Genomic DNA, 14925 nt, shown 5'->3' with positions numbered 1-14925 from the left:
GTTCTAACCCTGTTTTTTGAGACGCTATATAAGCAAACACCCCAGACATGTAGCACCACCTTGTGGCCAGTTTTAACAACAACAAAAAAGGTTTCAACATGGTTCACCTCTCTTTGAAGCTCTTCTCATCTCTACTTGTTTACTGCCTCAATATCATTCACAACCCAAAACTGCTATAAGTGGGCACATTGGGACACAGCGTCAGTGAATTTCTAGTTATTCACACGTCACATTAACATATTGACCTCATGATGTCACCATGCTAATTATGGCAACAACAACAATAAAACTAAATAAATAAAAATGACATAAAATGCTGAAGTTCATTTAAAAAAAAGTGACGAAAAGCAAAAACAAGGGCATCATTACATAAACTTAATGTGTAATGTTTTGAAGTTTGTCACGTAGCAGTTCATATGACCTCTGGATGAAGTGATGTCAAATGATGCGTCTCACTGAAGTCAGGGTTGATCGATCTTCCCCAAGTTCACAGGTCAGAAGTCTTCAACTTTAAGCGCCATTCTAGATGTTGTTTCAAAGTAGGGGTTTGTGAAATATCTGAATTATTTAGCTTCAAATAAAAAAAATGCCAACAAGGTGTTTTGTACTGAAAATCAAATTTGTAAGAGCATAATAAAATTTAGGACATGCACGATCTGATGGAGAATGTTTTGAGCTTAGTATCCAATCCCACTGTCAGGGACCAGTAAAGCTCTAATCACCTGTCAGCCCACTGGCTCTTTATTCTTTTGGCTCCACCGAGGCCTGTCTGCCCAAGGACTCCTCCAGGCTCCCTCGTTCATCCAGACGGTCGGTCGTCGCTCAGCTACCCCCATGGACTTCCGGGTTTCCGGCTTCGCCTCGACCCTCCTCCACTTCGGCTTCACCAGGCTCCTCCCTTCCTCCGGTTTCCCTATCGTCCTCGCTTGCTCCAACGTTGCCCTGGTCAGCCGAATCCCCGGCTCTGCCTCAGGCACATGAGCCAACCGTTCCACCTTGGGCTTCCAGCCCTGTGATGTCGACCTGGTCAGTCGATCTCTCCGCTCCGCTGGGTCCTCCATGTACCCTTGTCCTCCCACTGTCGGCTCCACCATGGTATTGGCCTCCTCAAAATTATCCAGGCTCCACGTCCCCGTGGCAGACCCCCACGACATCAGAGGGCAAGGTCTGCTGGCATGGACCCTGGAGGAGGGGGGGGGGGAGGGGGGTAAAGCCAGGTCCCATCACCTGCACGTGCTTACCATTAGGAATCTCATCACAGCACAATATAAAACACTCACCACAGCCCCAGTTCAATGTCAAGCCTCCAACAGTAACAGACCATATGATGTTGTCTCCTGACCAACTGATGCACAGCAGATTCTAATGTATACTCACCTTTGAAACACAAACATCTGTGTCATTGTTCTACTGCCCCCAGGACTCTTGAGCATTCCCCCGTTACCTGAAATCCAGCAGTCTCCTGTGTTTCCTCCAAGCTTGCTTGATAGCTTCCGTTTCTGAAAGAGACAAGTATAGGTAGCTGCGACTGTGGTATTGGCATATCTGTAAAGGACGTACTCACCTGCTTTCAACCCCGCACTGAGTAATCTGCACCGAACCTGTACTTGAAATCACTGACTACTTACCCTGCACTTGTAATTCTGAAAATAAAAACTGTGTTTGGATTCACTTACCTCTGTATCTCGTCTATATCCTGACAGAAGGCTTTATGCAAACCGCTATGAATCCAAAGCAGCCCGAAGACAGTACTTCCACAAACACCGCTCCCATGCTGGTGTACATCGTCAACTCAGTCTCGTGACCAGCACCCTTCTCTGGTCAGGTGGAGGATTGCAATGAGTTCCTATCGCAATGCTCACTCATCCTTGAACAACACGCCCGTGGAAAGATCCAAAATTTTGTTCATCATTCTGCAGTTATCTGGAGCCGCGTTAAGATGGGCTGAAGCGCTGTGGTTCCAAGAGACTGAGGTCACCTCGTCAGTACAGAATTTCATCAGCCATTTTAAAGTGTTTGGGGATCCTGTAGATGACTCTTCTGACAGTGACCAACTAATACAAATACGTTAAGAGGTTCCGGTCCCGTCCGTTGTTCTTCCTCTGAAATCTCTCTTGTTAAGCCAGAAGAGGCTCCCAATCTCCTGTTAGGCGCCAAAGAGGCTCCCGAACTATCAGATTTCCTGGTCCCATTTCCTCCACTGGTTTTAGCCAGTCCTCTGAATTTGTCGGTCCTACTGTTGTTGTCCAGCTCTTTGGCTCTGCCTCTGCCGCTAGCTTATTGCGGCTCATCAGCCTCACCTCAGGCTTTCCTTCCACCAGCTCGGGATTGCACAGAGTCCCCTGCTGCACTTCGGCCCTCCAGACCCATGTCTCCACCGAGGCCTGTCAGCCCGCCGGCTCTGCACCAGCTCTGCAATCCTTTGGCTCCACCGAGGCCCGTCTGCCCAATGACTCCTCCAGGCTCCCTCGTCCATCCAGACAAACCTCGGTCGGTCGTCACTCAGCATCCACCTCGGACTTCTGGGTCTCCGGCCTCGCATCGACCCTCCACCCTTTCGGCTTCACCAGGCTCCTCCCTTCCTCCAGTTTCTCTGTCGTCCTTGCTTGCTCCATCATCGCCCTGCTCAGCTGAATCCCTGGCTCCACCTCAGGCACACAAGCCAGCTGCTCCATCTTGGGCTTCCAGGCCTGCGATGTCAACCTGGTCCGTCAATCTCTCTGATCCGCTGGTTCCTCCAGGAACCTTGGTTCCGCCTCCGTGGATCGGCCTCGGGGTGTCGCCCAGTCCTTCTGTCAAACCTCCCCCCTGGTTCCTCCCACTGTCAGCTCCACCATGGTGTTGGCCTCCTCAAAATTCTCCAGTCTCCACGTCCCTGCGGCAGACCCCCACCAAGTCGTCAAGAAAGATCCGCTGGCGCAGACCCTGGAGGGGTGGGGTAGTGTCAGGGACCAATCAAGCTCTAATCACCCACACCTCATGCTCACCATTAGGAATTTCATCACAGCACAATATAAAACAATCACCACAGCCCCAGTTCAATGTCAATTCTCCAACAGGAACAGACCATATGATGTTGTCTCCTGACCAACAGATGCACCGCAGATTCTAAGACGTAACGTATACTCACCTTTGAAACACTAACCTCTGTGTCATTGTTCTACTGCCCCAGGACTCCTGAGCATTTCCCTGTTACCTGAAATCCAGCAGTCTCCTGTGTTTCCTCTGAGCTTGCTTGATAGCTTCCGTTTCTGAAAGAGTAAGAGACATTTATTAGCGAACTGCAACTATGTAGTATTGATATATCTGTAAAGGACGTACTCACCGGATTTCAACGCCGCACTGAGTGATCTGCACCGAACCTGCACCTGAAATCACTGACTACTTACCCTGCACTTGTGATTCTGAAAATAAACACTGTGTTTGGATTCACTTACCTCTGTCTCTCGTCTATACCCTGCCACCCATGGAGAGCATTCTGGGAGATCCACTGTCCAGTTTCAGCTCTCAGCAAAAATGATTAATGTTATCCCTACTCAAAAGCACTATACGATAACTTCCATCTTACAATTTATAGTGAAATCAAATCAATGAAACCAAATCTTGCACCTTATTTCAAATAAATAAACTGAACAAGCAGCAAAAGTATTTGGAGTGTTTTAGGTTTTATATTCTATCAAATATTTTATAAAATTATACTTGCCCGCAAGTTTGTCTCTGTAATGTTTTAGTAGTAGGGTGATAAAAACCCTAATAGTGCATGTCAGTGTTATTTATATTAATATTTTATATATACATCATCAAGACAGTTTGGCAAAATCTCACATTTCAACTTCTGCAATTCTGAGACTAAATTAACAATGCTATTCATGTGAAACATGACATAATGCAAACTAAACTAAATACAGTTGAAATCGATCCAACCACAAAATTAAAGATCCCTGTTAACATCCTGATCACAAGGTCACACACATTAAGCATTTGATTACATGATAAGAAGCAAATTCAAATTAAAAAACAAATTCTGTTCAGGAACAAATGACAAAGAACTAATAAACTTGTGAAACTTGAGTGCACTTTAATGAGAAAACACAACTACCACTTAATCAACTAAATCAACCATAATATGAGTGAATGCATGATGCACTAATAATTAAGATTAATGGATTTATAGTTGAATATGATTAGTATGCATGACAAGTAATCAATGAAACACTTTACAGAGGATGAGTCCAATGTTTTTACCACCATAAAAAATGAACACTGATCTACATACAGACGAGTGAAAGCACTGTCTCTTCACTTACATTTAAGATTCATAGCAATCTGAATGGACTGATCTAAAGCTCTTTACTCAAAACTGCTACATTTTTTTTTCTGGATTTCCTGGTATCAGTCAGTCAGATTTAAATTCAATTCTGTGCACATTCATAGTTGCTAAGTTATGAAAATGGCAAACATTTTAAAAATTTATAACCATAAATGTTATCATCTATATACTCCGACTCTCAGTGTGAAAACCTAATGTGGGGGACAGATAAATATTTGTCTGTCACTTCACTGAATTGATGGTCAGAACTCATTAATTGACTTTTGCAAAAAGAAATGTATATGAGTTCACTTAAATAAAATACAGTTAGAGCTACAGACACACACACACACACACAGAGAGAGAATGAGAGATAAACAAATACTGTGTGAGACCATCACCAAACAATAAAACAAGCAAAATATGACAATAAAGAAATTCACCCATACAATTACTAGCTGATAACATATAATTGTTTTAGTGGAAAAGTTTAATTATAATAATTATTATTATTATAACTTTCAATTTATATATATATATATATATATATATATATATATATATATATATATATATATATATAGATATATATATATATATATATATATATATAGATAGATAGCACAAGCTTATGTGTCAGGTTGTTATGTTATAAAAGTAAATATATCCTAGGGAATGAGAAAATATTAAAAGGAAAATCTATCCATGTAACAAGTAGTCTGTCTAAATATTGATTTAAGACAGGATGTGTAACAGACACTTTCTGCAGATGCAAAGAATGGAGTAATGTTTTTTGTTTGTGTGTGTTTCTTAAAGTAAAGTGTCTAAAAGCTTTAGATCTTAAGTCTTCTTAAGTCGTTGTATTTAATGTTGAAAACACATGTATTGTACTATTCTTTTCCTCTGTTAAAATGTAGAGAGGTTTTGCATTTTTAATGATTACGATGTGTTCATCTCCATGATTATTCAGAAGCCCTGTTGTCCCCAAGGAAGAATTCAGGCCTTATTATTTGTTATTAAAGAATATACATTCACAAACCACTGTTAATATTAATAGAAAAGCAAGCATACATTAAGCAGTTGTAGGGATGAAAGAACCTGAGATACTTTGATCTCCTGAGAAACAGACAATACAAACACACACGGGCATCTTCGAGACACCCCACAGAGTGGAGGAGCAGGAGACCTCCTTCTCTTCTGGCCATTTGTTTCATTCTAAATCCCTTCACCCATGCTTCCTTCTACTCAATCTGCTCAAAATTATGACATGAAAATGTCAATGCAAATGAACTAACACTCATGTCTAGTATCATTTGAAATGTCTCATTGCAACTGGTACAATGGCCTCAATCGTACAAAAGTAGATAAGAAGATAATACAGAACCTAAGAGTGAAGACATATCTTGATTACTGTGATGGGAGTGAAATCTTTTGTAATGATATTATTCAAAACTTTGTAATACAGTGGGTCAGTATTTTTTATTTTCCTTTTATTACTTAAAAATTAATACTTTTATAATTAATACTTTTCATAATGATGTGTTAAACTGATAATACTGATAGTACATATTGTGAGAAATAATTTCTATTATAAATAAATGTTATTTTTAATTATCAAAAAAATCCAGTATCACAGGTTATAAAATAAATATTAAGCAGCAAAACTATTACATTGATAATAAATCATCATATTATAATAATTTCTGAAGGATCATGTGACACTGAAGACAGGAGTAATGATGCTGAAAAATCATCTGATTCACAGGAATCAATATTGCGTAGTATGGTAAAAATAGAAAAACATGATTTTAAATAGTAATAATATTTAACTATAGTTTAGTTCTTTCAGTATTTCTGATCAAATAAATGCAGACCTGATGGTCATAAGTGACTTCTTTCAAAAATAAAATAAAAATAGTGAAGCTGAAACGTTTGACCAGTTCTGGAGTATAGTAAAAAAAAAAAAACACATTTTAAAATTAAATATATCATGTATAGTTTGTTTAAATAAAAATGTTAGGAATCATATTTGTTTCAAGTGATATTTATTGGGTGTGGGGGGGCTCCAACATTAATTTTTCTTAGGGCCTCCAAATGTCAAGAACCGGCCCTGGGCCCTTACACAGCAACACTTGAGAAGAAAGGTCTGAGAATTAGCAATCACACAATAACTGTACTTTTTTAATTGTTGCATGAATATAATACAATAGGTATCAAAATATATTCTATTTGTGTTCTCTGAATGTAATATGTAACATTATGTGCTGCTCTGGATGTGCTGTTTTGGATCATTTTATATGGACATTGAAAGATTAGTGATAGCCTATCTATCATCTACTGTATCATGTCTTGTTGCCCCATTAAAAAAGCTGTTGGATACACTGAAAACCATGGTATTCTACAGAAGAAGAAGAAGAAAGCACTGGTATCAGCTGTAGCAACAATCACTTTCTGGGGAATAATTAACTCAAATGAAGTGAATATTCATGAGTCTATGAATATAACGTGCTTATTGCTTACAAATACTAAATTACCCAAAGAGGGAATATTTAATCATTTAAAGGTAACCTTTACTAGAATTAATTTAAGTTAATCTAGACAATCTGTTCGTCCAGCAAACTGGAAGCTAGACTTCCTTATCAAAATTCAATAAAAATACCCTTCTTACAAACTCCAAGAAATATTAATCTTCTGATCAGGAAAAAACAATATTTTCTGTGTCTGTACTACTAAGATTACTGAAATTAATTCATATAAAACAAAGCTCGTAGCGTAGATCACACGATTCAGGGACTTCGATCTCAATGAGCAATAAAACAATTCAATTCAAGCAAATTATAGGATTTAATAAAAACAGACTAAAGAGTACATAACTACAATTCACACTGAATAAATATGAGTATATAGCAAAACGAAAATACAATTTAAACAAGGTAAACAAACAAGAATAATAATGAGATAAATGAGAGAGAGAGATAAAGAGAGAGAGAGAGGGAGAGAAAGTGAAAGTGAAAACCAATCTCAGTGTGACAATTTCAAACAGTTAACTTTGCAAGAGACCCCAAGTCATTGAATAATTTCACAAACATGGAATAGCCTAGACAACCTTAAACAGCAATTTTAGTTGCGATATAAGAAAGTACTTGCTTTGATCTGGCTCTTGTGTGTAGCTGCGCTCAAATTGTCCGTCCGTGCGGCCTCACCGCGGTTCTTTCCAGAGCAGATGATGCGTGAGCTCCATGGTTAACGCAAAGGTAAACTTTGCCAAAAGATGATTAGACTTAAGTTCATTTGGCTCGTGAAGACAATTGAACGAAGTAAAATATCCGAAGACAATAAAGAAAAACTAAAATGAAAAAAAAAGTAAAGAAGAATAAACGGAGAACTTCTTGAAGTCCGGTTGCAAAGCTGGGAACCCTCTTTTCTCTCTGGCGGAATGCCCAGAATACAGGTTTCCCTGAGCTTTTACGTAAACCTAGGTTTACACCTATTTTTCAGTATGAGCCAATGAAGTGTAAACAAACTGAGGCGGGAAAAATCTTCTTTGTTTGCTGATCTCCGCCCACTGGTCTAATTTATGGCGATGACAAAATTAAACATTTTTCTTAAGCAAGATCGTTCCTCTGAAACAATGCACCTTTTTGTAATTTGCTATCAAGATTCGTTACAGTCGTGTTTTTACGATTATACAGACACCAAGAACTATGATTTTACCAATCAAGTATACAGAGATACAGAGTTATTAAATGCATATAAAGTTTGCATTAAACACACAGTAACATTCATATATTCCACTATGCCGCATACATACATTTGAGCACAAAAAGGGAGACATTAAAATACATTTAGAGGTAGTTTTAGTAAAAAGGTCCATGGGCTAGCCAAAAATGCTTGTGCCTGTTTGGGAATGTATGTGCGTCTTGTGAATGTGTGTGCGTCTGTTTCACTGGAATGTGAGAGATCGCTGCGAGTCAACAAGGGCGGGTGTTTGTCTTCCCTTTGAAGTTCGATATTGTATCTCTGGATAGTCTCCAAGGCGTTATAACTCTCATTCACACCAGGACGTTGCCGTCATGGTGGCGCCCAGGGTGGTGAGTTATGTTGGAAGAGGGTTGTAAAACGAAGGCCTTTGTTTTCCTTTAACTCACGTTCTGTTCTTTGAGTGTAGAATGTGTTAAAGAGTCAGGATTCATTAATATGGAACAGATGGTTGAATACCATCCGCTCATAGGTGTTACACAGCACTGGTATCAGATTGGTATTGGTGTCACGGGTGCGTACTGGACAGAGGACTCAGATGCAGAGTAAAGAAAAAGGAGAATCTTTATTCTCGCCACAAAACACAAAATAACATAAACAATAATGAACTGCTCTGGCGCACACAGAGATCTCCGAGCTGGCCGGCACACTGCGGACCACTCGCGCTGCCGGATCTCCGAATTACGGATCCTTTGACGGAAAAACAGAAGGTGAGACTGATACTGAAAATCATACAAAACATGGGCAAAGACAAAACAATCTACTCACGACCACAGACAGAAAAGCAGAGACATATAAGGGAGTGGGGGAACGAGCGACAGGTGGGGAAGAATCAGCTCGTGATCTGCACAACCCCGCCATGATCAGCGCTGATTGCCCAGACCACGAGCTACTGAACAGACAGGACAACACAGACCACAGGGGAAGCTGAGACGGCACCCTGCACCGTGACAATTGGATGATACTCAGAATCTTGGTATTTGACTGGCTCTTAAAAAATGATATCGGTGCATCCCTAGATATTTTTAAAAGGTGCTTTAAACCTGAATCAACAAGCTGAACTAACAAACATTGCTACAAGTGTGATCATATAATATCATATAATAATTGCTCTTAACAATGTTCATCGTCTGGCTGATTACGTCTTGTATTAGTTTTTCTGAAAAATCCTGTCATATGCACATAAACTGACAATCACCACTCATAAGCTACTACTAAATATTGTAGAAAGGTAATTTTCTGTAAAGTTGTTTTGTAATGATTTGTACCATAAAAATCACTATACAAATAAGTTTGAATTGAATTGAATTGAATTGAATTGAATTTACTGTATTTTGAACTATGCATTCATTGTGCTGTGTTTAAGGATTAACAAAATAGTAGATAATGTTCTTGGAGAAAATAATGTCCAGGCCAAAAACGTCATATTCCTGCAAAACACATTGCATAATGAAAACAACACTAAACCAGTAAATGTACACAACCAGAGAAATTAAAGAACTCTGTCTACACTGAATACATATTGATCAGAAGATGATCACACTTAAAGTGTCTGATTACATCATGATGATTTCAAACAACAAAGTGTGGCATTATATATCCCACGGTTATGGCTTCCATTTACAGCAAATATATCAACTGATACAATATCTAACTTGAATGCACTTTGGATAAAAGCGTCTGCAGAATGTGTAAATGTATCTACAATAATCTTTTCTGATTCTGATACTGATATTAGTAGACCGCACCACTGGCAGTGAATCAATGACCTAACCACATATCAGTGCATGCATCTCTACACACAGCTCTAGAGAAAACCTTAATGTCATCATCCAGCTCAGTTGAGTTTAATTTTCATCCAATAGTGTCTGTGCAATCAAGTTGATAATATTGACAAATATCAAGTGTCTCCAACTGAGCAAGCCAAAAGGTGACAATGGCAAAGAACCCAAACTCCATCGGTGACAGTAACGATCAGACTCTGTCAAGGGGCCAGTTCTTCTCTGGCCAGAGTTGCAGTTGACCTAATTTATGCAACATGACAATACTTTAACAAATTGGAATTGTACAAATATGAAATTGTTTTATGTGTAAACCAGGTTAAAGAGATGGGTCTTTAATCTAGATTTAAAACTACAGAGTGTGTCTGCCTCCTGTTTGAATGCTAAATACTAAAAGGATCCACTGACTGCAGTTGATTTTGATATTCTAGCTATTAGCAAGGAGTTTTGGGATCGGATGTGAAGGACTTTAATGTGACATGAGCTTGCTCAAGTACTGAAGGGCTAAACCTTTTGGGGCTTTAATTATAAGTAATTAGCAATATTTTAAAATGTATTTGTTGTTCAATATGGAGCTAGTGCAGAGTTGACAGAACCGGACTAATATGGTCATACTTCCTGGTTATAGTAAGAACTTTGTTTATTAAGTGCACAGAGCAACCACCCAATCAATCATTACAATAATCTGACCTTGAGGTCATGAACGCATTTATTGATACTTCTGCATTTGACATTTAGAACATATGTTAGAGATATGCAAAAGAGAAAAATGCAGTATTACAAATGTTAGAAACATGGTTTTCAAATGAAGGTTTGCTATCACACCTAGGTTCCTAACTGATGACACAGAATTAACAGAGCAGCCATCAAGCATTAGCAGAGGTTTTTGGTCAGTAATTAACCACTCTTTTTTTTTCTTTCTTTTTTTCAGAATTGAGTATTAGAAATTTACTTGTAATCCAGGTGTGTATATCTAATGCATTCTGTTAGCTTTGTGAATTGGTATGTTTCATCAGGCTGTGAAGAAATATAAAGGTGAGTATCATCAACAGTGAAAACTAACTCCATGTTCCCTGATGATACTGTATTCCCCAACGGTAGAATGTGCAGGGTGCAATGGTCCTAGTACTGAGCCTTTGGAACTCCATACTGTATTGTGACTGATATAATATCTCTTTCATTTACTGCTACAAACTAATAACTGTCAGATAATTATGATTTCAACCATGCCAATATAATTCCAATAATAAAACATAATTTTTGAGGTTATTCAAAAGAATGTTGTGGTTGATAGTGTCAAAAGCAGTGCTGATCACATCCTGACTTAACATGAGGATTACATTTATACGGCAGTGTACAATTACTGTATGTAATTGTATCTTATCATAATAAATGCTTACAGAAAATAGGGACTCTTTTGTAATAGGTCCATTTGATGTTGAATATTCAGATATCAGATACCGCATTTGGTTGGGAGGGACTTATTCAGCAATAAATAAACATAATTTCTGAGCACAATCTTATTCAACTAGAAAATCTTCATAGACATGCTGGTTTGTGTTAATTTTCATATCTACAATAGCACATGTTTTGATTTGTAATGTTTTGTCAGGGCATAATATTCCTCATGTGAATAATATATTGGATGAATTATAAATCTAGAAATTGTTTAGAAACTAAAATGTATAATACTATTCATTTGTTACATAAAATGTATTATTTTCTTTAAAAAAAAAGGTAACTGCTGAATTGTGAAGTTCTTCTGTGAGGTTGATGTATTAATGGATTCCAGGTGAGTTGAATGTTTATGCACTTTCTACACTCTAAAAACTGCTGGGTTGAAAACAACCCAATTTGGGTTATTTTGACAACCCAGCGCTGGGTCAAAAAGGGACGAACCCAGCGCTGGGTTGTTTTAACCCAACCAGTTGGGTTATCATATTTAACCCAGCCTGCTGGGTTGCCTTTTTTATAGTTTAAAATGACTATATTGCAGGGTTTAAAAAAACAGAGCGGGTGTTTTTTTATCACTGTATTTCAGAAGGAAAACTACTGTATTTAGAAAATGTTCGATATCATTTCGCATGTGCTTGATAAGGCAGCGTTTGTGAGCTCAGCACCGCTCTGCAGCCGTTACCGGAGAAACCTACCTCTCCCGCTCTTAGCGCCTCCTGCTGGCAGAAAATAAACTCGCAGAGTGCAGCCATGTGGGGAAACAATGCATTTCTACGTTAAAATTAACCCAAACTGAGCTAGGCATTAAACCTACAAATGTTGTTCATTTTAAATATCACTTTTACACACAAATAATAATTACCAAAAGGAAAATATTTATTAAAAACAAGAGAAAAGTCAAAAAGTAACATGTTAGAAGAAATGCAGAAAAGGATGGCATTAACAGCTACAGAGTTCATAAACAAAGCATTGAACATTTGATGAATATAACTTAAGATCAAATTGGACTTTGTTTAATTGTATATATTGTATAAAAATATACGAAAACACATACAATAAATTTACAATTAGTTAGGTTTTTTTCCAACTATTCTGGCATGACAGTACACAAATAAATCACAACATTAACTTTGATATTATAACATTTAACAGACGCGTGTGTGTGTGTGTGTGTGTGAAAGAATGTGAGCAGGTGTATGAATGACAGTGTAAACTCTTCTACTAAACAACACAGAAAAAGCATTTAACTTTTTTTTTTTTTAACAAATTATGCACTTACAGTTTGTTTCATAGTCCATGAATACAGATCATGCATCACAGTCAATTTTCATGATCTCTTTAGCATAACTGATGTAATCATGAAGAAACCCCATCAGCACAGCATGTGACATCTTCTACATCATCCAGGGCAGCGTCCTCCTTTAAAACCACCGCTGTTTAGGGGAAAGAAGATTCTCCTCTCTGACCAGCATTCATCCCAGTCACCGCCTGTTCTTCATCAGTGGCCTAAGAGAAGCACATTTGAAAAAATTAAACATTTAATTAAACTATCCATTTTCAGGTAGAGGTGTATTCACATCCGTAAGGATAGGTAAATAATCGGTGTTAAAGTTTCAACACTTTGTGCGGTTGTTTATTGTCTCAGTCCACCACAGCGCTCCAGGATGCTATAATGGCAGCACTAGTGTGAGGACATGCGATATTGTTTGAATAAATATTGCTTTCAGAAAGCTTCTTTACTGAAACATTAAAACAGACATGACATTCACATACCTCACAATATTCATGTACATGGAGGGCTGCTATTCAAACCGTTAGTTCACCAAATAATTAAAATGTTCATAATTTACTCTCCTCATGCTTTTCCAGACTCATACAAACTCTGCTAATTTTTTGGAAAACATATGAATATATTTAATATTCTCTTTTTGTGTCCTCCATTGTTGGTCTGGGAGACCAGTATTTTATTTTGAATATACATGTTTGCTATCATATAATTTAAGATGTATTCATATATAAATATCAGAATTTACTTCTACAATAACTCTATATTTATGAAGCTTGAAAATACTGATTATCTAAACAATAAATGGATTAACAAATATTATGAGAAAACTAAAAATATATTAATTTATGTTGTAAAGACAGACAAAAGTCTTATAGGTTTGGAATGACTTGAGGGCAAGTAAATGATTTTTTGTGTGAACTTTACCTCTAAGAGCGAAGACCAAGAATGATGACTCTCCAAATCAGACAACTCCAAAGTTGGTTTGAGTTCTGCAATAAAAAACACAGACATCAATGGTCTTAATGAAATGAGCACGTAATCACACTGTTGTTGCATCAAAATGTGAAGTAAACCGGCAGGAGACAACAGAAAAATTTATTTTCTAAAAATAACTTACATAAAATCTCAAAGGAATGATGCTCTCCCATGTCTCTTGCTTTTAACATCTACAAAAACAAAAAACAAACTTTATTTTACTCTTAGTTAAACACAACAACAACTGATAACATGAAATTATGAAGTTTACTTGCCTTAAACGATCTTTCCCTCTCTTCAGAAGAAGCTGAGAAAACCACCTCCTCACACAAGCAGACTTTTGTGTCCTTAACTCCAGTTAGTTTGAGTTCTGCAAAGAGGGACATCAATGGTTTCAATAAAATATTAACACATACATACATACATATATATATATAAAATCACACTGTTTTTGCATCAAAATGTGAAGTTAACAGGCAGGACACAACATAAACATTAATTTTCTAAAAAAAATTCTAATAATAACTTAACTTACATCAGTCTCAAAAGAATGAAGTTATCTTGTCTCTGGATTTCAACATCTAAAAAAAACACACATTATTTTAGTCTTAGTAAAAATAAAGTTAACTTTTTGTTATTCTGAAGTTTACTCTCCTTAACCCGTCTGTCCCTCTCTTCAGAAGAACACCTCCTCCTCATCCTCACACAGGTCTGTGACTCCTCACACAAACAGCTTCTGTGTCTTTAACTCTCGGCGCGAAGACAATGAAGACAGGAGTTCGACAAGTCTGAAATATTACATGTAAAACATACTTTTAACAGTTACCACTTCAACAGCCTCAAAATAATTATGCTAGTCTTTACTACACAATGCCGTTTCCTTTAGGAGACAAACATACATTCAGTTTAACCGCGAAAAAAAAAGACAAATTCACATGAGCGTAACCGTGACCATAACCGTCTGTTAACGCCTCAAAGAGAACAGATAATGTAAAATCTTATGTAAATATGACAAAATACATTTACAGACGTTATATTAAAAGTACATCCTCCGTTCAGTAACGTTACATGAGGCAGTTAAGACCTCCGTGTCTGAGGCGAAAACCGCGTCCGTTTTTATATATATATATATATATATATATATATATATATATATATATATAACGTTAAGCTCCTTTGTTTCCGCTTTTCATACAACCGGGTAAACAATAAAAGATAACTTTACATTTAGAATATTTAACGTTACTTACTTACCATAGTCTTTCACTCGGTTCTCGCTTCTATCACGCTGAGAAAATGGCGGCTGCTCGCACTGGAGACGTACGATTTTGACGTGACGTGCGTGCTCTCCTTCACGT

General features: G+C 37.6%; 1 protein-coding gene and 1 long non-coding RNA gene across 3 annotated transcripts in view; one reads left to right on the top strand and one right to left on the bottom strand.

Annotated features, from left to right (window-relative positions):
• LOC128017810 (uncharacterized) overlaps window positions 1–14925 on the top strand; it is a 176432-nt gene that overhangs the window by 58005 nt on the left and 103502 nt on the right. The window lies entirely within an intron of this gene.
• On the bottom strand, window positions 12157–13760 carry LOC128017829 (uncharacterized). Its single transcript, XR_008184525.1, has 3 exons — window positions 13710–13760; window positions 13517–13581; window positions 12157–12810 (listed from the first exon to the last, which is right to left on the bottom strand). It is a non-coding gene; the product is annotated as an uncharacterized LOC128017829 (long non-coding RNA).

This window comes from Carassius gibelio, chromosome A7, assembly GCF_023724105.1.
Source record: "Carassius gibelio isolate Cgi1373 ecotype wild population from Czech Republic chromosome A7, carGib1.2-hapl.c, whole genome shotgun sequence".
Classification (NCBI taxonomy): domain Eukaryota; kingdom Metazoa; phylum Chordata; class Actinopteri; order Cypriniformes; family Cyprinidae; genus Carassius; species Carassius gibelio.
Note: the sequence above shows the minus strand (reverse complement) of the source record. Positions and strands in the feature narration are given on the sequence as shown.